Consider the following 26,732-nt stretch of genomic DNA (forward strand, 5'->3'; position numbering starts at 1 on the left):
TCCATTCTATTTTACTCCATTCCATTTCATTCGTTTTTTTTGACAGGATATCTCTCTGTCAACCAGGCTGGAATGCAGTGGCCCAATCTCAGCTCATATTTAGTTTCACCATTCCTTTCCACTCCATTCCATTCCATTCTATTCCATTCAAATACCCTCCACTCCACTCTATTCCATTCACCTCCACTCCAATCCCCTCCATTCCAATCTTCTCAATTCCAGTCCATTCCACTCCACTCCACTCCACTCCATTCCCTTCCATGCCATTCCATTCCAATACATTCCACTCTACTCCACTCCACACCACTCCACTCCACTCCATTCCATTCCATCCCACTCCATTCCACTCCACTCCACTCCACTCAACTCCATTCCACTCCACTGCACTCCGTTCCATTCCATTCCATTCCATTGCATTACATTCCACTCAATTTCTTTTTTTTGACAGGATCTCACTCTGTGTCCAGGCTGAAGTGTAGTGGCACAATCTCAGGTCACATTTCATTTCACCATTCCATTCCATTCCATTCCATTCCATTCCATTCCATTCCATGCCTTTCTATTCCTTTCCTTTCCATTCTATGGCATTCCATTCCATTCCACTCCATGCCAATCCACTCCACTCCAGTCCAGTCCATTCCTTCCCATTCCATTCCACTCCATTCCACTCCATTCCACTCCAGTCCACTCCAATCCACACCACTCTACTCCATTCCATCCATCCCATTCCATTCAACTGTACTCCACTCCACTCCATTCCATGCCACTACATCCCATTCCATTCCACTCCACTACACTCCAATCCACTCCTCTCCCCTCCATTCCATTCTTTTCCATTCACTCCATTCCACTCCACTCCACTCCACTCCATTCTATCCCATTCCATTCCACTCCATTCCACTCCACTCCATTCCATGCCACTACATCCCATTCCATTTCACTCCACTACTCTCCAATCCACTCCTCTCCCCTCCATTCCACTCCTTTCCATTCACTCCATTCCACTCCACTCCACTCCATTCCATCGCATTCCACTGCACTCCATTCCACTCCACTCCACTGCAGTCCACTCCATTCCATTGCATTCTATCCCATTCCTTTCCACTCCTTTCCACTCCACTCCACTGCACTCCACTGCGTTCCGTTCCATTCCTTTCCATTCCATTCCATTCCATTCCACTCCATTCCATTCCATTCCATTCCATTCCATTCCATTCCATTCATTTCTTTCGACAGAATCTCACTCTGTCACACAGCCTGGAGTGCAGTGGCACAATCTCAGCTCACATTTCATTTTACCTTTCCATTCCATTCCATTCCATTCCATTCCATTCCATTCCATTCCGTTTCACTCCACTACACTCCTCCCCTCCATTCCATTTCATTGAACTCCACTCTACTGGACTCCACTCCACTCCACCCCTTTCCATTCCATCTCATTCCATTCCAAATATTTCCACTCCATTCCACTCCACTCTACTCCACACCACTACATTCCACTTGATTACATCAAATTCCATTCCACTCCATTCCACTCCACTCCCTTCCACTCCACTGCTCTCCACTCTACTCAATTTCATTCCATTCCATTCCAATACACTCTATTCCATTCCATTCCTTTCTTTCAACTGGATCTCACTCTGTAACCCTTGCTGGAGTGCAGCTGCAGGATCTCACCTCACATTACATTTCACCTTTCCATTCCATTGAAATCGATTCCATTTCACTCCATTCCAGTTCATTGCATTCCATTCCCTTCTTTCGAGAGGATTTCACTCTGATACACAGGCCGGAGTGCAGTAGCCCAATCTCATATCACATTTCATTTCACCATTCCATTCCACTCCATTCCACTTCACTCCACTCCACTCCACTCCATGTCATTCCACTCCATTCTATTCCACTCCATTCCATTCCATTCCTTCGACAGGATCTCTTTCTGTCCCCCAGGCTGGAGTGCAGTGGGACAATCTCAGCTAACATTTCATTTCACCATTCCATTCCATTCCAATCCATTCCACTGCACTCCACTATACTCCACTCTACTCCTCTGCACTCCATTCTATTCTGTTCCACTCCACACCACTCCACTCCACTCATCCCATTCCTTCCCATTCAATTCCATTCCACTCCATTCCACTCCACTCCACTCCATTCCTTTCCACTCTATCCCATTCCATACCACTCCATTCCACTCCACTCCTCTCCACTTCACTCCACTCCATTCCTTTCTTTTCCACTCCCTTCCATTCTATTCCTTTTTTTTGACAGGATCGCACTCTGTCAAACTGGCTGCAGCGCAGTGGCAAAATCTCAGCTCACATTTCATTTCACCATTCCATTCCACTGCATTCCAATCCATTCCATTCCATTCCACTCCACTCCACTCTACTCCACTCTACTCCTCTGCACTCCATTCCATTCTGTTCCACTCCACACCACTCCATTCCACTCCACACCCCACTACTCCACTTCACTCCATCCCTTTCCTTCCCATTCAATTCCACTTCACTCCATTCCACTCCACTCCACTCTATTCCATTCCTCTCTATCCCATTCCATTCCACTCTATTCCACTCCACTCCTCACCACTTCACTCCACTCCATTCCTTTCTTTTCCACTCCCTTCCATTCCATTCCTTTCTTTTGACAGGATCTCATTCTGTCACCCTGGCTGCAGTTCAGTGGCACAATCTCAGCTCACATTTCATTTCACTGTTCCATTCCATTGCATTCCATTGCTTACCATTCCATCCCATTCCTTTTCAGTCCACTAAACTCCACTCCATTCCACTACACTCCAATACACTCCATTCCATTCCATTCCACTCCACTCCATTCCACTCCACAACACACCAATCAATTCCAATCCATCCCATTCCATTCCAATCTGTTAAACTCCAGTCCAATTCACTCCCCTCCATTCCATTCCACTCCATCCCATTCTATTCCACTCCATTCCCCTCCACTCCACTCTACTCCACTCCAGTCCACTCCACTCCACTTCATTCCGTTCCACATTATTCCATTCTACTCCATTCCATTCCATTCTTTCTTATGACAGGATCTCACTCTGTCACCCAGGATGGATTACAGTGCAACAATTTCAGGTCACAATTCATTTCACCAGCCCATTCCTTTCCATTCCATTTCATTTCATTCCATTAAATTCCATTCCTTTCCATTTCACTCCACTCCACTCCTCTCCACCCCATACCATTCCATCCCACTCCATTCCACTCCATTCCACTCTTCTCCACTCCACTCCTTTCCATGACATCCCATTACATTCCACTCTAATCCACTGCATTCCACACCACTCCACTCCACTCCTCTCCATTCCATTCGATTCCATTCCATTCCTTTCCTTTCCATTCCTTTCTTTCGATATGATCTCAGTCTGTTACACCGGCTGGAGTGCAGTGGCACAATCTCAGCTCACATTTCATTTCAGCATTCCATTGCATTCCATTCCATTCCATTCCATTGCATTCCATTCCATTGCATTGCATTCCATCCATTCCATTCCATTCCGTTCCATTCCACTAGATTCCCCTCCACTGCACTACAGTCCATTTCACTGCACTCCACTCCACCCCATTCCATTCAGTCTCATTCCATTCCAGTCCATTCCACTCCACTCCACTTCACACCTCTCCATTCCTTTCCACACCATCCCATTCCTTTACAATCCACTACACTCCAATCCACTCATCTCCCCTCCTATCCATTCCATTCCATTCCATTCCACTCCACTCAACTCGACTCCATTCCATTCCATCCCATTCCATTCCACTACATTCCACTCCACTCCACTCCATTCCCTCCCACTCCATTCCACTCCATTTCACTCCTCTCCTCTCCACTCCACTGCACTCCACTCCATTCCATTCCACTCCATTCCATTCCATTCCTTTCTTTCAACAGGATCTCACTGTCAGACAAGCTGGAGTGCAGTGGCACAATCTCAGCTCACATTGCCTTTTACCATTGCATTCCATTCCGTTTCATTCCACTCCACTCCACTCCACTCCATCCCGTGCTATTCAACTCCAATCCACTCCACTCCACTCCATTCAATTCCGTCCCATTCCATTCCACTCCATTCCCCTCCACTCTAATTGACTCCACTCCAGTCCACTCCACTCCACTCCAATCCACTACATTCCATTCCATTCCATTCCATTCCATTTCATTCCATTCCATTCCATTGTATTCCATTCCATTGCATTCCATTCCTTTGCATTCCTTTCCATTCCCTTCCATTACATTCCACTCCATTCCCTTCCATTCCTTTATTTCCATTCCGTTCCATTGCATTCCATTCCATTGCATTCCATTCCATTCCATTCCATTCCATTCCATTCCATTCCATTCCACTCCATTCCCTTCCATTCCCTTATTTCAACAGGATCTCGCTCTTACACCCAGGCTGGAGTGCAGAAGCACAATCTCAGCTCACTTTTCTTTTCACCATTCCACTCCATTGAATTCCATTCCATTCCTTTCCATTTCCAATCCACTCCACTCCACTCTACTATACTACATTCCATTTCACTCCTTTGTATTCTATTCCTCTCCACTCCACTCCATTCCATTCACTTCCATCAAATTCCATTTTACTCTATTCCACTCTACTCCTCTCCACTCCTCTCCTTTTCATTCCATTCCCTTCCATTCCAATCCAATCCATTCCATTCCATTCCTTTCTTTTGACAGGATCTCACTCTATGACACAGGCTGGAGTGCAGTGGCACTCCATTCCACTGCATTCCATTCCATTCCATTCCATTCCGTTGCATCCCATTCCATTCCATTCCATTGCATTCGATTCCATTCCATTACACTCTATTCCACTCCACTCCGCACTGCTACACTACACTCCTTGTCACTCCTTTAAATTCTATTCCTTTCCACTCCACAACACTCCACTCCTTTCCATTCCATCAAATTCCGTTCCACTCTTTTCCACTCCACTCCACTCCAATCCATTCAATTCCTTTCTATTCCATTCCACTCCATTCCATACATTACTTTCTTTCGACAGGATCTCACTCTTGGACACAGGCTGTAGTGCAGTGGCACTCCATTCCATTGCATTGTATTCCGTTTCATTCCATTCCATTGCATTCCACTCCATTCCATTCCATTAAATTGCATTGCATTCCATTGCATTCCATTGCATTCCTTTCCATTCCAATTCTTTCCATTCCTTTCCATTCCATTGCATTCCGTTCCATTCCACTAGATTCTCCTACACTCACTACAGTCCATTTCACTCCACTCCACTCCACCCCATTCCATTCTATCTCATTCCATTCCACTCCATTCCACTCCACTCCACACTACTCCATTCCATTCCACACCATCCCTTTCTATTACAATCCACTACACTCCAATCCACTCATCTCCCTTCCAATCCATTCCATTCCATTCCATTCCACTCCACTCCAGTCCACTCCAGTCCACTCCATTCCATTCCATCCCATTCCATTCCACTAAATTCCACTCCACTCCAGTCCACTCCAGTCCACTCCATTCCATTCCATCCCATTCCATTCCACTACATTCCACTCCACTCCACTCCACTCCATTTCATTCCATTCCATCCCATTCCATTCCACGCCATTCCACTCCACTCTTCTCCACTCCACTGCATTCATTTCCATTCCATTCCATCCCATTCCATTCCACTACATACCACTCCAATCCACTCCACTCTATTTCATTCCATTCCATCCCATTCCATTCCACGCCATTCCACTCCACTCTACTCCACTCCACTGCATTCATTTCCATTCCATTCCCTTCCACTCCATTCCATTCCATTCCTTTTTTCGACGGATCTCACTCTGTCACACAAGCTGGAGTGCAGTGGCACAATCTCAGCTCACATTTCATTTTACCATTGAATTTCATTCCACTCCACTCCATCCCGTTCCATTCAACTCCACTCCACTCCACTCCACTCGACTATACGCCACTCCTCTCTTTTGCATCCCATTCCAATCCTTTCCACTGCACTCCACTGTACTCCACTCCACTCCATTCCACTTTATTACATCAAATTCCATTCAACTCCATTCCACTCCACTCCCCTCCAATGCACTCCACTCCTCTCCACTGCACCCCTTTCTATTCCATTCCATTCCAGTACACTCCATTACATTACATTCCTTTCTTTCAACAGGATCTCTCTCTGTCAACCAGGTTGGAGTGCAGTGGCACAATCTCAGCTCATATTTCATTTCACCGTTCCTTCCCATTCCATTTGATTACATTTCATTCCATTCCACTCTATTCCATTCCATTGCCTTCTTTCCACAGGATCTCATTCTGTCACACAGGCTGGAGTGCAGTAGCACAATCTCATCTCATATTTCATTTCACCATTCCATTCCACTCCATTTCTCTCCACTCCACTCCATGCCATTCCACTCCATTTCTCTCCACTCCACTCCATGCCATTCCACTCGATTCCATTACAATCTTTTTCTCGACTGGATCTCATTCTGTCACCCAGCCTGGAGTTCAGTGGCACAATCTCAGCTCACATTTCATTTCAAAGTTGCATATCATTGCATTCCATTCCATTTCACAACACTCTACTCCACTCTACTCCTCTGCACTCCATTCCATTCCATTCCACTCCACACCACTCCACTCCACTTCCATCCATTCTGTTCCTTCCCATTCCATTCCACTCCACTCCATTCCACTCCACTCCACTCCATTCCACTCCACTCCACTCCATTCCATCCCACCCCATCCCATTCAATTCCACTCCATTCCATTCCACTGCACTCCACTTCACTCCACTCCATTCCATTCTATTACACTCCCTTTCATTCCATTCCTTTCTTTCGACAGGATCTCACTCTGTCACCCTGGTTGCAGTGCAGTGGCACAATCTCAGCTCACATTTCATTTCACCATTGCATTCCATTGCATTCTATTCCATTGCTTTCCATTCTATCCATTCCCTTGCATTCCTTTCTTTCGACAGGATCTCACTCTGTCACCCAGGTTTGATTACAGTGCAAAAATTTCAGCTTATTATTCATTTCACCATTCCATTGCATTCCAATCCATTCCATTCCATTCCATTCCATTCCATTCCATTCCATTCCACTCCATTCCATTCCATTCCATTAAATGACATTCCTTTCCATTCCACTCTACCCCACTCCACTCCACTCCTCTCCACCACATTCCATTCCATCCCATTCCAGTCCACTCCATTCCACTCCATTCCACTCCACTCCACTCCTTTGCATTCCACCCCTTTACGTTCCACTCCAATCCACTCTGCTACACTCCATTCCACTCCAGTCCATTCCATACAATTCCATTCCATTCCACTCCTTTCCATTACGTTCCTTTCTTTAGACATGATCTCACTCTGTTACACAGGCTGGAGTGCGGTGGCACAGTCTCAGCTGACATTTCTTTTCACCATTCCATGGCATTCCATTCCACTCCATTCCGCTCCACTCTACTCCAGTCCACCGTGCTACATTCCATTCCATTCCATTCAGTTCCATTCCATTCCACTCCACTCCAGTCCACTCTGCTACACTCCATTCCATTCCATTCCCTTCCATTCCATTCCATTCCATTCCATTCCATTCCATTCCATTCCATTCCATTGCTTTCCATTCCATTCCACTCCACTCTAATCCACTCCATTCCTCTCCATCCCATTCTATCCCATTCGATTCCACTCCATTCCTCTCCACTCCATTCCATTGCATACCTTCCCATCCCATTCCACTCCATTCCACTACAATCCACTCCACTCCACTCCATTCCTTTCAATTCAACTCCATTCCATTCCATTCCACTCCATTGCATTTCATTCCTTTCAACTTCACTCCTCTCCATTCCATTCTATTCCATCCTATTCCATTCCACTCCTTTCCCCTCCACTCCAATCCACTCCATTCCTGTCCACTCCACTCCAATCCAATCCACTACATTCCATTCCATTCCACTGCATTCCTTTCCATTCCTTTCCATTCCATTCCATTCCACTCCATTCCCTTCCATTCCTTATTTCAACAGGATCTCACTCTTGTACCCAGGCTGCAGTGCAGTGGCACAATCTCAGCTCACTTTTCTTTAAACCATTCCACTGCATTGCATTGCATTCCATTCCATTCCACTCCATTCCACTCCACTCCACAACACTCCACTGTGCTCCACTCCACTCCACTGCACCCCATTCCATTCCATTCCACCCCATTCCATTCCATTCTCTCCTTTGACAGGATCTCGCTCTGTCACCCAGGCTGGAGTGCAGTGGCACAATCTCAGCTCACACTTTATTTCACCATTCTATTGCATTCCATTCCATTTGATTTCATTCTAGTGAATTCCCATCCACTCCACTCCACTCCATCCCAATCCACTGCACTCCACGCCATTCCATTCTATTACTTTCCAGTCCATTCCACTCCGTTCCACTCCCCACCACTCTGCTACATTCCATTCCATTCCATCCCAAACCATTCCACTCCACTCCTCTCCTTTCCACTGCATTCCATTCCATTCCATTATTCTTCATTCTTTTCCATTCCATTCCATTCCATTCCATTCGACTTTTCCATTCCATTCCATTCCATTCCATTCCTTTCATTTGACAGCATCTCACTCTGTCACTCAGGCTTTACTGCATTGGTACAATCTCAGCTCACATTTCATTTCACCATTCCATTCCATTCCACTCCACTGCACTCCACTCCACTCCATTCCCTTAAATTCCATTCCACTCCACTCCACTCTTCTCCACTACATTCCGTTCCATCTCATTCCACTCCATTCCACACCACACCACTCCTCTCCACTCCATTCCAGTCTATCCCATTCCCTTCCACTTCATTACAATCCACTCCCCTCCACTCCACTCCATTCCATTCCATTCCATTCCATTCTGTTCCATTCCATTCCTCTAAATTCCATTACATTGCTTTCTTTAGACCAGATGTCACTCTGTCACACCGACTGGTGTGCCGTGGCAGAATCTCAGCTCACATTTGCCTTCTCCATTCCATTCTATTCCATTTCATTAAATTCCTTCCACTCCACTCCACTCCTCTCCATTCCATCCCTTTCCATTCCACTGCATTCCACTCCACTCCACTCCACTCCATTCCGTTCCATTACATCCCATTCCATTCCACTCTATTCCCCTCCACTCCATTCTTCTCCACTGCACCGTGCTCCATTCCATTCCAATACAGTCCATTACATTGGATTCCTTCCTTTTGACAGGATCTCACTCTGTCACCAAGGCTGGAGTGCAGTGGCACAATCTCAGGTCACATTCCATTTCACCATTCCATTCCACCATTCCATTCCATTCCATTCCAATCGGTTCCATTCCAATCCATTGCACTCCACTCCACTCCACTCCAATCCACTCCGGTCCACTCTGTTCCATTCCACTCCATTCCACTCAAATTCAGTACACACCACTCCACTCTTGTCCACTCATTTCCATTCCATTCCGTGCCATTCACTAGAATCCACTCCACTCCACTCCACTCCACTCCATTCCATTCCTTTCCCTTCCATTCCATTCCTCTCCTTTACCTTCCATTCGTTTTTTTTTTTTTTTGACAGGATCTCACACTGTCACCCAAGCTGTAGTGCAGTGACAGAATCTCAGCTCACATTTCATTTCACCATTCCATTGCATTCCATTCCATTTCTTTCCACTCCACTCCACTCCTCTCCCCTCCACTGTGTGGCATTGCATTCCATTCCACTCCTTACCTCTCCACTCTACTCCACTTCTCTCCACTCCATCCCACTTCACCCCACTTCATTCCAGTCCATTCCACTTCCTTCCACTCCACTCCATTCCATTCCATTCCATTCCATTCTATTCTATTCCATTCCATTCCATTACATTCCTTTCTGTCGGCAAGATCTCACTCTGTCACACTGGCTGGTGTGCAGTGGCACTATCTCAGCTCACATTTCATTTCCCCATTCCATTTGATTCCACTTCAATCCACTCCATTCCACTCCATTCCACTACATTCCACTACACTCAACCCCACTCCACTCAACTCCACTCCTCTCCACTCCATTCCATTCCATTACTTCCCATTCCACTCCACTTGGGTCCACTCCACTCAAGTTCACTCCACTCCACTCCATTCCATTCCTTTCCATCCCATTCCATTCCACTCCAGTCAACTCCAATTCACTCCACTCCTCTCCAGTCCACTCCACTCCATTCCATCCCACTCCATTCCCCTGCATTCCACTCCAGTCCACTCCATCCCTTTAAATTCCACTCCATTCCACTCCATTCCACTCCACTCCACTCCACTCCATTCCGTTCCAATCCATCGCATTCCATTCCACTCCTTTCCACTCCACACCACTCCTCACCACTACACCGCCTTCCATTCCATTCCATTCCATTCCTCTCCATTCCATTCCACTACACTCCCGTCCACTCCACTCCCCTCCACACCATTCCATTCCATACCTTTCCATACCACTCCATTCCATTCCTTTCCTTTCTTTTGACAGGATCTGACTCTGTCATTCAGGTTGGAGTGCAGTGAAATAATTTCAGCTCACATTTCATTTTACCATTCCATTCCATTCCATTCCATTCCACTCCACTCCACTCCATTCCATTTCATTGCATTTCATTTCATTCCAGTCCATTCCAATCCAGTCCTCTCCACTCCTCTCCACTCCTTTCCATTCCCCTCCTTTCCATTCCTTTCCTCTCCATTCCACTCCACTCCTCTAAGTTTCACTCCACTCCACCCCTTTCCATTCCATTCCATCCCATCCCTTTCCATTCCACTCCATTCCATTCCACTCCACTCCATAGAATTCTACCCGATGCCATCCCATTCCATTCTGCTCCATTCCCGTCTATCCCACTCCACTCCACTCCGTTCCATTCCATTCCACTGCATTCCATTCCGTTCCTTTCTTTCGACAGGATCACACTCTGTGACAGGGGCTGGAGTGCAGTGGCACAATCTCAGCTAATATTTCATTTCAGCATTCAATTCCATTGCTTTCCATTTCATTCCAATCCATTGCATTCCACTGCATTCCATTTCATTCCATTCCACTCCACTCCACTGCACTCCTCTCCACTATACTCCACTCAATTCTATTCCATTCCATTCCACTACACTCCACTACACTCCATTCCACTCCACTCCACTCCATTTCATTCCATTCCATCCCATTCCGTTCCACTCCAGCACTCAACTCCACTCCACTTTGTTCAATTCCATTGCACTCCATTCCACTCCTTTCCATTTCATGTCTTTCTATCGACAGGATCTCACTCTGTCACCCAGGCTGAAGTGCAGTGGAAGAGTCTCGGTTCACATTTCATTTCACCATTCCATTGTATTCCATTCCATTCCATTCCATTCCATTCCACTCCATTACAATCCATACCATCACATTCCATTCCACTCCACTCCATACCATTCCATTCCACTCCATTCCACCTCACCATACTCCACTCCTCTACACTGCATCTCATTCCATCCCATTCCATTCAACTCCATTCAACTCCACTCCACTCCATTTCAATTCATTCCATCTCATCCTATTCCACTCCATTCCTCTCGACTCTTCTCCACTCCTGTGCACTCCACTCCAATGCATTCCATTACACTCCATTCCATTCCATTTCTTTCTGTCTACAGGATGCAACTTTATCACACTGGCTGGAGTGCAGTTGCACAATCTCAGCTCACATTTCATTTCACCATTTAACTCCATTGCATTCCATTCCATTCCATTCCATTCCATTCCATTCCACTCCACTCCACTCCACTCCACTCCATTCAATTCCATTCCATTCTGTACCATTCCTCTCCATTCCATTCCATTCCTTTCTTCCTACAGGATCTCAATATGTCACCCATCCTGGAGTGCAGTCGCACAATCTCAGATCACATTTCTTTTCACCGTTCCATTCCATTTCTTTAAATTCCATTCCATTCCACTCCACTGCACTTCTCTCCAATCAACTCCATTTCACGCCATTCCACTCCACTCCACTCCACTCTACTCCACTCCACATCATTCCATTCCATCCCATTCAATTCCTCTCCATTCCACTCCACTCCTCTCCACTCCACACGACTCCACTCCACTTCATCCCATTACATTCCATTCCACTGCGTTGAATTCCACTCCTTTCTTTTGACAGGAACTCACCCTGTTAACCAGCTTGGAGTGTATTGGCACAATCTCAGCTCACATTTCATTTCACCATTCTATTTCATTCCGTTCCACTCCATTCCATTCCGTTCCGTTCCATTCCGTTCCATTCCGTTCCACTCCACTCCACTCCACTCACTCCACTCCACTCCACTCCAGTCCACTCCACTCCACTCCATTCCATTCCATTCCTTTTCATTTCAATCCATTCAATTCCTTTCCTTTCTTTTGACAGGATCTCACTCTGTCACACAGGCTGGAGTGAAGTGTAATAATCTCAGCTTACATTTCATTTCACCATTTCATTGCATTCCTTTCCATTCCATTCCATTCCACTACACTCCTCTCCACTACACTCCAGTCTATTCCACTCCATCCGATTCCATTCCACTCCACTCCACTCAACTCAAATCCACTCCACTACATCCCATTCATTCCACTCCGCTCCACTCCACTACATTCCATTCCATTGCATCCCATCCCATTCCATTTCACTCCATTCCACTCCACTCCACTCCACTGCACACCACTCCACGACACTCCACTACACGCCATTCCATTCGTTTCTTTTGGAAGGATCTCACTCTTTCAATCTGGCTGGAGTGAAGGGGAACAATCTCAGCTCACATTTCATTTCCCTTTTCCATTCCATTCCATTCCATTCCTTTGCAGTCCACTCCTCTCCACTCCATTCCACTCCTATCCACTCAACAGCATTCCACTCCACTCCATTCCATTCCATCCCATTCCATTCCACTCAATGCCACTCAACTTCAATCCACTCCACTCCACTCCACTCCACTCTACTCCATTCCACCACATTTCATCCTATTCCATTGCAATCCATTCCACTCCACTTCACTCCACTCCACTGCCGTCCACACCATTCCATTCCATTCATTCCACTCGATTCTATTCCATTCCTTTCTTTCTTCAGGGTCTCACTCTGTCTCCCGGGCTGGAGTGCAGTGACACAATCTTAGCTAACATTTCATTTCATTATTCCATTCCATTCCATGCCATTCCACTCCACTCCAGTCCACTCCACTCCCATTCATTCAATTCCATTCCACTGCATTCCACTCCTCTGCCCTCCAATCCACTCCACTCCATCCCATTCTATCCCATTCTATTCCACTCCTTTCCTCTCCAATCCTTTTCAATCCACTCCACTCCACTCCATTCCATTCCATTCCATTCCATTCCACTAAATTCCACTCTACTCCACTCTACTCCGCTCCACTCCACTCCACTTCACTCCACTCCATTACATTCCTTTCAATTCCACTCCATTCCATTCCATTCCTTTCTTTCGACAGGATATCACTCTGTCTCCCGAGCTGGAGTGCAATGGCAGAATCTTAGCTCACGTTTCATTTCACTATTCCATTCCATTGCCACCATTCCACCCCATTCCATTCCATTCCATTGCATTCCTTTCCATTCCATTGCATTCCATCCCATTCCATTGTATTCCATTCCATTCCATTCCACTCCACAACTCTCCACTCTACTCCACTCTATTCCCCTCCATTGTATTCCATTCCATTCCATTCCAGTCCATTCCATTCCACTCAACTTCACTCCACTCCATTCCTCTCTATTTCATTCCATTCCGTTCCATTCCACTCCATTCAATTCCATCCCTTTTCATTCCACTCCATTCCACACAACTCCACTCCAGTCCACTCCACTCCATTCCATCCCATTCCATTCCACTTCATTGCACTCCGCTCCACTCCACTCCACACCATTCATTCCATTCCACTCCCTTCCATTCCATTCCATTCCATTCCTTTCTTACGGAAGGATCTCACTCTGTCACCCTGCTGGAGTGCAGTGGCACAATCTCAGCTCACCTTTCGTTTCACCATTCCATTGCATTTTATTCCATTCCATTCCATTCTACTCTATTTCATTGCATTCCACTCCACTCCACTGCACTCCATTGCATTCCATTCGATTCCATTCCAATCCATTCCACTCCACTCCAATCAAATCCACTCCATTCCATTCCATCTATAACTCTCCCTTCCACTCCATTCCAATCCTCTCCACTGCACTCCACTCCACTCAACTCTTTTGATTCCATTCCATCCCATTGCATTCCACTCCATTCCAGTCCACTAAACTCCACGCCATTCAACTCCACTCAATTCCTTTCCATTCCATTCCATTCTACTCCATTCCTTTCTTCGACAGGATCTCAGTTTGTCACACAGGCTGGAGTGCAGTGTCACAATCTCAGCTCAAATTTCATTTCACCATTTCATTCCATTCCTTTCCATGCCATTCCATTCCACTCCACCCCACTACACTCCTCTCCATTGCATTCCACTCCACTCCATTCCACTCCATATCACTTCACTCCACTCCATTCCATTCCATCCCATTCCACTCCACTCCATTCCACTGCACTACATTCCTCTCCATTCCCCTCGTTTCAGTCCCATTCCACTCCAATCCATTCCACTGCACTCCACTCCACTGCCTTCCTTTCCACCCCATTCCATTCCACTCCATTCCACTGCACTCCACTCCAGTCCACTCCACTTCACTCCATTTATTCCATTACACATCATTCCATTGTTTTCCTTTCTTTTGAGAGGTTCTCTCTCTGCCACTGTGTCTGGAGTGCATTGGCATAATCTCTGCTCTCATTTCATTTCACCATTCCATTCCATTCTGTCCATTAAATTCCACTCCACTCCACTCCACTCCACTACATAACAGTCCAGCCCATTCCATTCCATTCCAATCCACTCCACTCCACTCCTCTCCTCTCCACTCCACTCCATTCCATTCTTTGCCATACGATTCCATTCCACTCCCCTCCACTCCAGTACACTCCACTCCACTCCAGTTAACTCCACTACATTTCATTCCCCTCCATTCCATTCTATTCCATTCCATTCCATTCCTTTCATTCGACAACATCTCACTCTGTCACCCAGGCTGCAGTGCATTGGCACCATCTCATCTCTCATTTCATTTCACAATTATTCTATTCCATTCCATTCCACTCCATGCCATTCCATTGTATTTCATTCCATTCCACTCCACCCACCTCGATTCCTCTCCACTCCATTCCATTCCACTCCATTCCGCTCCACTCCACTCCATTCCATCACATCACATTCCATTCAACTCCATTACACTGCACTCCACTCCACTCCAATCCATTCTATTCCATTCCATTCCATCTCACTCCATTCCAATTCACTCCACTCTACTCCAGTCCACTCCAATCAACTCCATTCCTTTCCATTTCACTCCAGTCCATTATACTCCACTCCTCTCCACTCTACTCCACTGCAGTCGATCCTATTCCCCTCCATTCCACTCCATTCCATTGCATCTAATTCCATTCCCCTCCATTCCACTACTCTGCACTCCACTCCCCTCCACTCTATCCCATTCCAACCCATTCCATTCCACTTCATTCCACTCCACTCCACTCCATTCACTCCACACCGTTCCATTCCATTCCATCCCATTCCATTCCTCTCCTTTCCACTCCACTCCACTCCCTCCACTCCATTCCTTTCCTTCCCATCCCATTGCACTCGACTTCACTCCACCAACTCCACTGCACTCTGTTTCATTCCATTCCAATCTAGTCTACTCCACTCGACTCAACTGCACTCCACTCCTATACACTACATCCCATTCCATTCCTGTCCACTCCACTCCACTCTATTCCATTCCAATCCTTTCCATTCCACTCCTTTCCACTCCACTCCACTCCACTCTACTCCATTCTATTCCATTACGTTTCATTCCATTCCATTCTACTCCTTTCTTTTGACAGAATCTCACTCTGTCACACAGGCTGGAGTGCAGTGGGAAAATATCAGCTCACATTTCACTTCACCATTTCATTCCATTCCGTTCCCTTCCATTCGATTCCATTCCACTCCACTCCACTCCAGTCCCCTCCATTCCATCCCAGCCCATTCCTTTGCCCTCCATTCTACTCCAATCCAATCCACTAAACTCAATTCCAATCCTCTCCACTCCACTCCACTCCACTCCACAGTACAGCACTCCACTGCACTCCACTCCACTCCACAGTACAGCACTCCACTGCACTCCACTCCACTCCACTCCACTCCACTCCACTCCACTCCATTCCATTCCACTCCATTCCATTCCATTCCATTCCATTCCATTCCATTCCATTCCATTCCGTTCCGTTCTGTTCCGTTCCTTTCCATTCCATTCTGTTCCATTCCGTTCCATTCCATTCCATTCCATTCCGTTACATTCCATTCCATTCCATTCCATTCCTCTCTATTCCTTTCCTCTCCATTCCATTCCATTCCTTTCTTTCGACAGGATCTCACTCTGTCACCCAGGCTGGAGTGTAGTGGCACAATCTCAGCTTGCATTTCATTTAACCTTTCCATTCCATTCCATTACACTTCACTCCACTCTACTCCATTCCATTCCTTTCTTTCGACGGGATCTCACTCAGTCACCCAGGGTAGTGTGCAGTGGCACAATCTCAGCTCACATTTCATTTCACCATTCCATTCCATTGCATTCCATTCCATTCCATTCCGCTCCACTCCACTCCATTCCACTGAACTAAATTCCACTCCATTCCACTCTGCTGCACTCCACTCCTCTCCAGTCAACTCCATTCCATTCCATTCCATTTCTTTCGACTCTGTACCATTTCATTCCTTTCTTTCGACTGGATCTGAGTCTTTCACCCAGGCTAGTGTACAGTGTCACAATCTCAGCTCACATTCCATTTCAGAATTCCATTCCTTTACATTCCATTCCATACCATTCCATTCCATTCCACTCCATTCGTCTGAACTTCATTTCCATCCATTCCACCCCATTAAATTCCACTCCATTCCAATCCACTCCACTCCACTCCATCCATTTCCATTCCATTCCATTCAACTCCATGCCATTCCATTGCTTTCTTTCGACAGGATCTCACTCTGTCTCCCAGGCTGGAGTGCAGTGACACAATCTCCTATTTCATTTCACCATTCCATTCCGTTCCATTCCGTTCACCTCCATTCCATTCCACTCCTCTCCAATCCATTCCATTCCATTCCACTCCACTCCAATCCAATCCATTCCACTCTACTCCAACCCATTCCATGCCATTCCATTCTATTCCATTCCATTCCATTCCACTGTATTCCATCCCATTCCATTACCTTGCATTCCATCCCATTCCATTCTACTCCATTCAACTCCACTCCACTCCTATCCACTCAATTCCCTTCCATCCCATTCGATTCCACTCCACCCCACTCCACTCATGTAACCTCCACTCCACTCCATTCCATTCTATTCCATTCCATTACATTCCACTCCTTTCCACTCCACTCCACTGCACTCCATTGCATTCTGCTCCATTCCATTACATTCATTTCTTTCGACAGAATCTCACTCTGTCACCCAGCCTGGAGGGCAGTGGCACAATCTCAGCTCAAATTTCATTTCACAATTCCATTCCATTCTGTTGCATTCCATTCCACTCCCTTCCACTCCACTCCACTCCATTCCATTTGGTTCCATTCCACATCACTCCATTCCACTCCACTACACTCCAATATATTCCATTTAATTCCATTCCATTCCATTCCATTACACTTCATTTCACTCATCTCCACTCCACTCCATCCTATTCCATCCCTTTCTATACCACTCCATTCCACTGCACTCCACTCCACTATACTCCACTCCACTCCACTCTTTTCCATTACAGTTCCTCAATCTCAGCTGACACTTCATTTCACCATCCCATTCCATTCCATTCCTCTTGACTTCACTGCACTCCACTTTATTCCACTCCAGTCCACTCCACTCCATTCCATTCCATTCTATTTACTCTATTCTTTTCCATTCCTTTCTTTCGAAGGGATCTCACTCTGCCACCCAGGCTGGAGCGCAGTGGTTCAATCTCAGCTCAATTTTCATTTCAGAATTCCATTCCATTCCATTCCAGTCCAATCCATTCCACACTACTCCAATGCAGTATATTCCATTAAATTCCATTCCATTCCACTCCTCTATACTCCACTCCACTCCACTGCACTCCATCCCATTCCATCCCAATACATTGCACTCCATTCCACTCCACTCCACTCCACTAAACTCCACAACACTCCACTCCACTCTATTCCACAGCAGTGCCACTATCTCAGCTCACACTACATTTCACCATTCCATTCGACTCCACTCCACTCCACTTTATTCCACACCACCCCACTCAACTCCACTCCATTCCATTCCATTCAACTCCATTCTATTCAATTCCTCCCTTTTGAAAGGATCTCATTCTGTCACCCAAGCTCGAGTGCATTGGCACAATCTCAGCTCACATTCCTTTTCACCATTCCATTCAATTCCATTCCTTTCCGCTCCATTCCATTCCAGTCCATTCCATTCGACTTCACTCCACTCCACTTTATTCCAATCCACTCCACTCCACTCCATTCCATTCCATTCCATTTCACTCCATTCCATTCCATTCCTTTCTTTCGAAGGGATCTCACTCTGCCACCCAGGCTGGAGTGCAGTGGCTCAATCTCAGCTCAATTTTCATTTCAGAATTCCACTCCGTTCCATTCCATTCCATTCCATTCCACTCCACTCCACTCCACTCTACTCTACTCCATTCCATTCCATTCCATTACACTCCAAACCATTCCACACTTCTCCAATACAGTATATTCCATGAAATTCCATTCCATTCCATTCCACTCCTCTATACTCAACTCCACTCCACTGCACTCCATCCCATTCCATCCCAATATATTCCACTCCATTCCACTCCACTCTACTCTATACTCCACACCACTCCACTACACTCTATTCCACTGCAGTGCCACAATCTCAGCTCACACTATGTTTCACCATTCCATTCCTTTCCATTCGACTCCACTCCACTTTATTCCACTCCACCCCACTTAACTCCACTCCATTCCATTCCATTCCACTCAATTCTATTTAATTCCTTTCTTTTGAAAGGATCTCACTCTGTCACCCAAGCTCGAGTGCATTGGCACAATCTCAGCTCACCTTTCTTTTCACCATTCCATTCAATTCCATTCCATTCCACTCCATTCCATTCCATTGCATTGCATACCACTCCACTCCACTCCATTCCACTCCATTCCACTGCATTCCATTCCTCTCCAATCCACTCCACTCCACCCTATTCCATCCCATTCCTTTCCACTCCATAACACTGCACTCCACTCCATTCCACTTCATTCCATTCCACTCCATTCCTTTCCATTCCAGTTCATTCAACTCCATTCCTCTCCACTCCACTCCACTCCTCTCCATTCCGTTCCATTCTACTCCTTTCGATTACATTCCTTTCTTTTGACAGAATGTCACTCTGTCACCCGAGCAGGAGAGCAGTGGCAGAATCTCAGCTCACATTTCATTTCTCCATTCCATTCCATTCCATTCCATTCCATTCCATTCCATTCCCTTCATTCCCCTGCACTCCACTCCACACCCCTCCGTTCCATTCCACTCCATTCCATTTCTTTCCACTCCACTCCACTCCACTTCCCTCTACCACACTCCACACCACTCCAATCCCCTCTACTACACTCCACACCACTCCAATCCATTCCATTCCATTACGTTCATTCCTCTCCACTCCACTCCACATCCCTCCATTCCATTCCACTCCATCCCATTTCTTTCCACTCCACTCCACTCCACTCCCCTCTACTCCACTCCACACCACTCCACTCCATTCCATTCCATTTCTTTCCAATCCATTCCATTCCATTCTTTTCTTTCAAGAGGATCTCACTCTGTAAGTCAGGCTGGATTGCAGTGGCTGAATCTCAACTATCATTTCATTTCACCATTCCATTCCATTCCACTCCATCGTATTCCACTCCACTCCACTCCACTCCAGTCCATTGCATTCCCTTCCTCTCCATTCCACTACACTACACTCCATTCTAGTCCATCCCATTCAATCTCATTCCATTCCAATTCACTCCACTCCACTCCACTTCACTCCACTCCACTCCATTCCATTCCATGGCATTCAATTCCATTCCATTCCATTCCCTTCCATTCCTTTCTTTCGACAGGATCTCGCTCTGTCACCAAGGCTGGAGTGCAGTGACAGAATCTCAGCTCAGGTTTCATTTCACCATTCCATTCCATTCCATTCCATTCCATTCCATTCCATTCCATTCCATTCCATTCCACTCCACTCCACTCCATTCCATTCTATTCGTTTGCACTCCACTCCAATCCATTCCACTCCAGTACGTTCCATTCCATTCCATTCCATTCAACTCCATTCCATTCCACTCCACTCTATCCCATTCCATCTCTTTCCATTCCACTCCATCCCATTCCATTCCACTCCACTCCACTGCACTCCACTCCATTCCACTGCAGTGGCACAATCTCCCCTCACACTTCATTTCAACATTCCTTTCCATTCCATTCAACTTCACTCCAATCCACTACATTCCAATCCATTCCATTCCATTCTCTTCCCCTCCATTCCATTCCGTTAATTTCCACTCCACTCCACTCCACCCCACATCACTTCATTCTATTCCATTGCATTCCATTCCATTCCGCTCCACTGAACTTCACTCCACTCCACTCCAATCCACTCCATTCAATCTTATTCCATCCCATTCCATTTCACTCCATTTGACTCCACTCCTCTCCACTGCACAACATTCCACTCCGCTCCGCTGCACTCCACTCCACTTGAGTCCTCTCATTTCCATTGATTCCATTCCATTCCACTCAATTCCATTCCATTCCTTTCTTTCCACAGGATCTCTCTCTGTCACCCATGCTAGAGTGCAGTGGCACAATATGAGCTCACATTTTATTTCACCATTCCGTTCCATTGCATTGCATTGAATTCTCTTCCATTTCTTTGCCTTCTGTTCCATTCCAATCCTTCCCATTCCATTCCGTTCCATCACTTTCCATTCCATTGCATTCCATCCCATTCCATTCCATTCCATTACACTCCCCTCCACTCCACTACACTGCACTCCACTCCATTCCATTCCATTGCATTTTATTCCATTCCAATCCATTCCACTGCAGTCCACTCCACTCCCCCCCATTCCACTCCACTCCCCTCCCCTCCACTCCACTCCACTCCACTCCGTTCCGTTCCGTTCCATTCCATTCCATTCCATTCCTTTCCTTTCCTTTCCATTCCATTCCATTCCATTCCTTTCTTTCGACAGGATCTCACTCTCTCACCCAGGCTGGAGTGCAGTGGCACTATCTCAATTCTCATTCGATTTCACCATTCCATTCCATTCCATTCAACTCCTTTCCACTCCACTCCACTCCATTCCACTCCCCTACACTCCACTCCACTCCAGTCCACTCCCCTCCACTCCACTCCGTTCCGTTCCGTTCCATTCCATTCCATTCCATTCCATTCCTTTCCTTTCCTTTCCATTCCATTCCATTCCATTCCTTTCTTTCGACAGGATCTCACTCTCTCACCCAGGCTGGAGTGCAGTTGCACTATCTCAATTCTCATTCGATTTCACCATTCCATTCCATTCCATTCAACTCCTTTCCACTCCACTCCACTCCATTCCACTCCCCTACACTCCACTCCACTCCAGTCCACTCCCCTCCACTCCAATCCATTCAATTCCATTCTATTCCACTCTACTCCATGTCATTCCATTCTTTTCTTTCGACAAGTTCTCCATCTGTCATGCAGGCTGTAGTGCAGTGGCACAATCTCAGCTCACATTTCTTTAGACAATTCCATTCCATTCCATTCCATTCCATTCCATACCTTTCCATTTCATTTCACTAAACCCCTCTCCACTCCACTCTGATCCATTCCATTCCACTCCACTCCACTCCAATCTACTCCACTCCATTCTCCTCTTCCCCTTCTATTCCACTCCGTTCCACTCCACTCTACTCCAATCCACTCAAATTCACTCCACTCTTTTCCATTCCATTCCATTCCAATCCATTCCATTCCATTCCTCTCTTTCGACAGGATCTCACCATGTCACCCAGGCTGGAGTGCAGTGACACAATCTCACATATCATTTCACCATAGCATACCATTCCATTCCTTTCCATTCCATTCCACTACTCTCCACTCCTCTCCACTCCATCCCACTCCATTCCACTCCACTCCACTCCACTCCATTCCATTCCATTCCTTTCTTATGACAGGATCTCACTCTGTCTCCCAGGCTGGTGTGCAGTAGCACAATCTGAGCTCACATTTCATTTCTCCATTCCATTCCATTCCATTCCATTCCATTCCATTCCACTCCACTCCACTCCACTCCACTCCACTCCATTCCATCCCATTCCATTCCCGTCCATTCCACTCCACTCAACTCCACAGAACTCCACTCCATTCCATTCCACTCTATTCCACTCATTTCATTCCATGCCTTTCTTTAGAGAGGATCTGACCCTGTCACCCAGGCTGGATTGCAGTGGCACAATCTCGGCTCATATTTCATTTCACCATTCCATTCCATTCCATTCAACTCCACTCCACTCCACTCCACTCCACTTCATTCCACTTCATTCCTTTCCATTCCACTCCAATCCACTACACTTAAATCCATTCCATTCCATCCCATTCCATACCACTCCACTCCGGTCCAGTCTACTCCATTGAAATCCATCCCTTTCCATGTCACTCCATTCCACTCCACTCCAGTCCACTCCACTCCACTTCTCCCCACTACATTCCGTTCTATTACATCCCATTCCGTTAAAATCCATTCCAATCCACTCCATTCCACTCCACTCCACTTCACTCCATTCCATTTCATTCAATTCCATTCCACCACATTGCATCCCATTCCTTTCTTTTGACAGGATCTCAATCTCTCATCCATGCTGGAGTGCAGTGCCACAATCTCAGCTCACATTCCATTAAACCATTCCATTCTATTGCATTCCATTCCATTCCATTCCTTTCCATTCCATTCTTTCCTTTTCATTCCATTCCACTACAGTCCACTGCACTTCTATCCATTCCGTTCCATCCATTCCATCCCATTCCATTCCATTACACTCCATTCCATTCCACGCCACTCCACCCCACTCCACTCCTTTCCATTCCATCCCATTCTATTCCACTCCATTCCATTCCATTCCTTGCTTTCCACGGGATCTCACTCCATCACCCCAGCGGCACTGCAGTGGCACAATCTCAGCTCATATTTCATTTCACCATTCCATTACACTGCATTCCATTCCCTTTCCTTCCATTCCATTCCACTCCATTCCACTCCACTCCACTCCACTCAATTCCATTCCATTCCACTCCACTGCATTCCAATCCATTGCATTCCACTCCATTCCATTCCATTCCTTTCTTTTGACGAGATCTCACTCTGTCACGCAGGCTGGAATGTAGTAGCACAATCTCAGCTCACATTTCATTTCAACATTCCATTCCATTCCATTCCATATCACTCTACTCCACTACATTCCACTCAATTCCATTCCATCAAATCCCAATGCACTTCATTCCACTCCACTGCACTCCACTCTACTCCACTGCACTCCTTTCCATTGCACTCCATGCCATTCCATTCCACTCCACTCCACTCCAACCCAGTCCATTCCCCTCCACTCCACTCCTTTCCATTCCATTCCATTCCAATCCATTCTATTCAATTCCTTTCTTTCGACAGGATCTCACTCTGTCACCCAGGCTGGAGTGCAGTGGCAAAATCTGAGCTCACATTTCATTTCAGCATTCCATTCCCTTACTTTCCATTCCTTTCTTTTGACAGCCTTTCATGATTCTATTCCATTCCATTCCATTCCACTGCACTGTGCTCCATTCAAATCCATTCCATTCCAATCTTTTCCACCACATTCCACTCCATTCCATTCCACTCCACTCCACTCCACTCCACTCCACACTAATGCTTTTCATTCCCCTGCAACCCATTCGTTCCACACCATTCCACTCTAATCCACTCCACTCCCTTCCATTCCATTCTATTCCATTCCATTCCATTCCATTCCATCCCATTCCATTCCATTCCATCCCATTCCATTGCACTCCATTCCATTCCACTCCATTCCGTTCCACTCCACTCCACTCTACTCCACTAACCTCCCCTTCATTCCATTCCGTTCCATCCCATTCCATTCCACTCCACTCCACTCCACTCCTTTCCATTCCATTCCATTCCCTTCCCTTCCATTCCATTCCAGTCCACTGCATTCCATTCCTTTCCATTCTTTCAACAGGATCTCACTCTGTCACAAAAGTTGGAATGATGTGGCACAATCTCAGCTGCCATTTCATTTCACCAGTCCATTCCATTCCATTCCGTTCCATTCCATTCCACTGTGCTCCACTCCATTCCAATCCACTCCACTGCAGTCCATTCCATTCCACTCCACTCTATTCCGTCTCATTCCATTCCAATAAATTCCACTCCAATCCACTCCACTAAACTCCATTGCATTCCATTCCATTACATCCTATTATATTCCACTCCATTCCACTCAACTTCACTCCAGTACACTGAAATCCACTCCACTCCATTCCATTCCTTTCCATTCCAATACACTCCATTCCATTCCAATCCTTTCTTTCTATGGAATCTCTCTGTGTGACCCAGGCTTGAGGGCAGTGACACTATCTCAGCTCACATCTCATTTCACCATTCTATTCCATTGCAATCCATTCCATTAAATTCCATTCCATTCCACTCCAATCCGCTAAACTCCACTCCTTTCCACTCCATTACACTCCACTCCACTCGACTGCAGTCCACTCCACTTTATTCCACTCCATCTCATTCTGTTCCACTCCATTCCACTCAACTCCAATCCACTCCACTAGATTAAATTACATTCCACTCCACTCCACTCCAATCCATTCCATTCCATTGCTTTTCACTCCATTCTACTCCACTCAACCGCACTCCAATCCACTCGATCCCATTCCATCCCTTTCTATTCCACTGCATTCCACTGCAGTCCACTCCACTCCACTCCATTCCATTCAATCCCTTTGCATTCCACTCCATTCCACTCCACTCCACTCCAATCCATTCCACTCCATGCCACTCCACTCCACTCTACTCAATTCCATTCCATTCTACTCCATTCCACTCCAGCCCACTCCACTCCACTCCAGTTTACTCCACTCCAAACCATTCCATTCCATTCCTTGCCATACCATTCCATTTCATTCTGTTGCATTCCATTCCACTCCACTTTACTCCATTCCATTACAATCCATTCCACTCCACGCCACGCCACTTCTCTCCACTCTATTCCATTCCATTGCATTCCATTCCATTCCATTCCATTCCATTCCACTCTACTCTACTCCACTCCTCTTCGTGCCATTCCACTCCATCCCATTCCATTCCACTCCGTTCCCCTCCACTCTACTAAACTCCACTCCACTCAACTCTATGCCGTTTCATTCCTTTATTTCGATAGGATCTCACTCTGTCACCGAAGCTGTAGTGCAGTGGCACAATCTCTGCCCTCATTTCTTTGCATTCCATTGCATTCCATTCCATTCCGTTCCATTCCAATCCATTCCACTCCCTTCCATTCCGTTCCATTCCACTCCATTCCACACCCTTCCATTACATCCATTCCCTTCCACTACATTCCACTCCAATCCACTCCACTCGACACCAAAGTACTCCACTCCACTCCTCTCCATTCCATTCCATTCCATTCCATTCCATTCCATTCCTTCCCATTCAATTCCATTACGTTCCATTCCTTTCTTTTGACAGGATCTCGCTCTCTCACCAAGGATGGAGTGCAGTGCCACAATCTCAGCTCACATTTCTTTTCACCATTCCATTCCACTGCACTCCATTCCATTCCATTCAATTCCATTTCATTATCATCCTTTCCATTCTACTCCACTCCACTCCACTCCATTCCACTCCACTCCACTCCTTACCACTCCTCTCCATTGTATTCCACCCGACTCCACTCCATTCCGTTCAAACCCATTCCATTCCAACACATTCCACTCCACACCACACCACTCCACTCCACTCATTCCATTCCATTCCATTCATTCCCCTTCTATTACACTCCATTACACTCCACTGCACTCCATTCCTCTCCACTCCATCCTATTCCATTCCACTCCACTTCTCTCCATTCCATTCTATTCCATTCCATTCCATTCCTTTCCTTTCCATTCGAATCCACTCCATCTTATTCCATTCCACTCCACTTCTCTCCATTCCATTCCATTCCATTCCATTCCATTACTTTCCTTTCCATTCGACTCCACTCAACTCCATTTCATTCCACTTCATTCCATTCCATTCCACTCCATTCCACTCCAGTCCAGTCCACTGCACCCCATTCCACTCCATCCCATTCCATCCCATTCCACTTCACTCCATTGTACTCCACTCCACTCCACTCAATTCAGCTCCATTCCATTGTATTCCATCACGTTACATTCCATTATACTACGCTCCACTCGACTCCACTCCATTCCATTCATTCCA

The sequence above is a fragment of the Pongo pygmaeus genome, chromosome 14 (assembly GCF_028885625.2).
Source record: "Pongo pygmaeus isolate AG05252 chromosome 14, NHGRI_mPonPyg2-v2.0_pri, whole genome shotgun sequence".
NCBI lineage: Eukaryota > Metazoa > Chordata > Mammalia > Primates > Hominidae > Pongo > Pongo pygmaeus.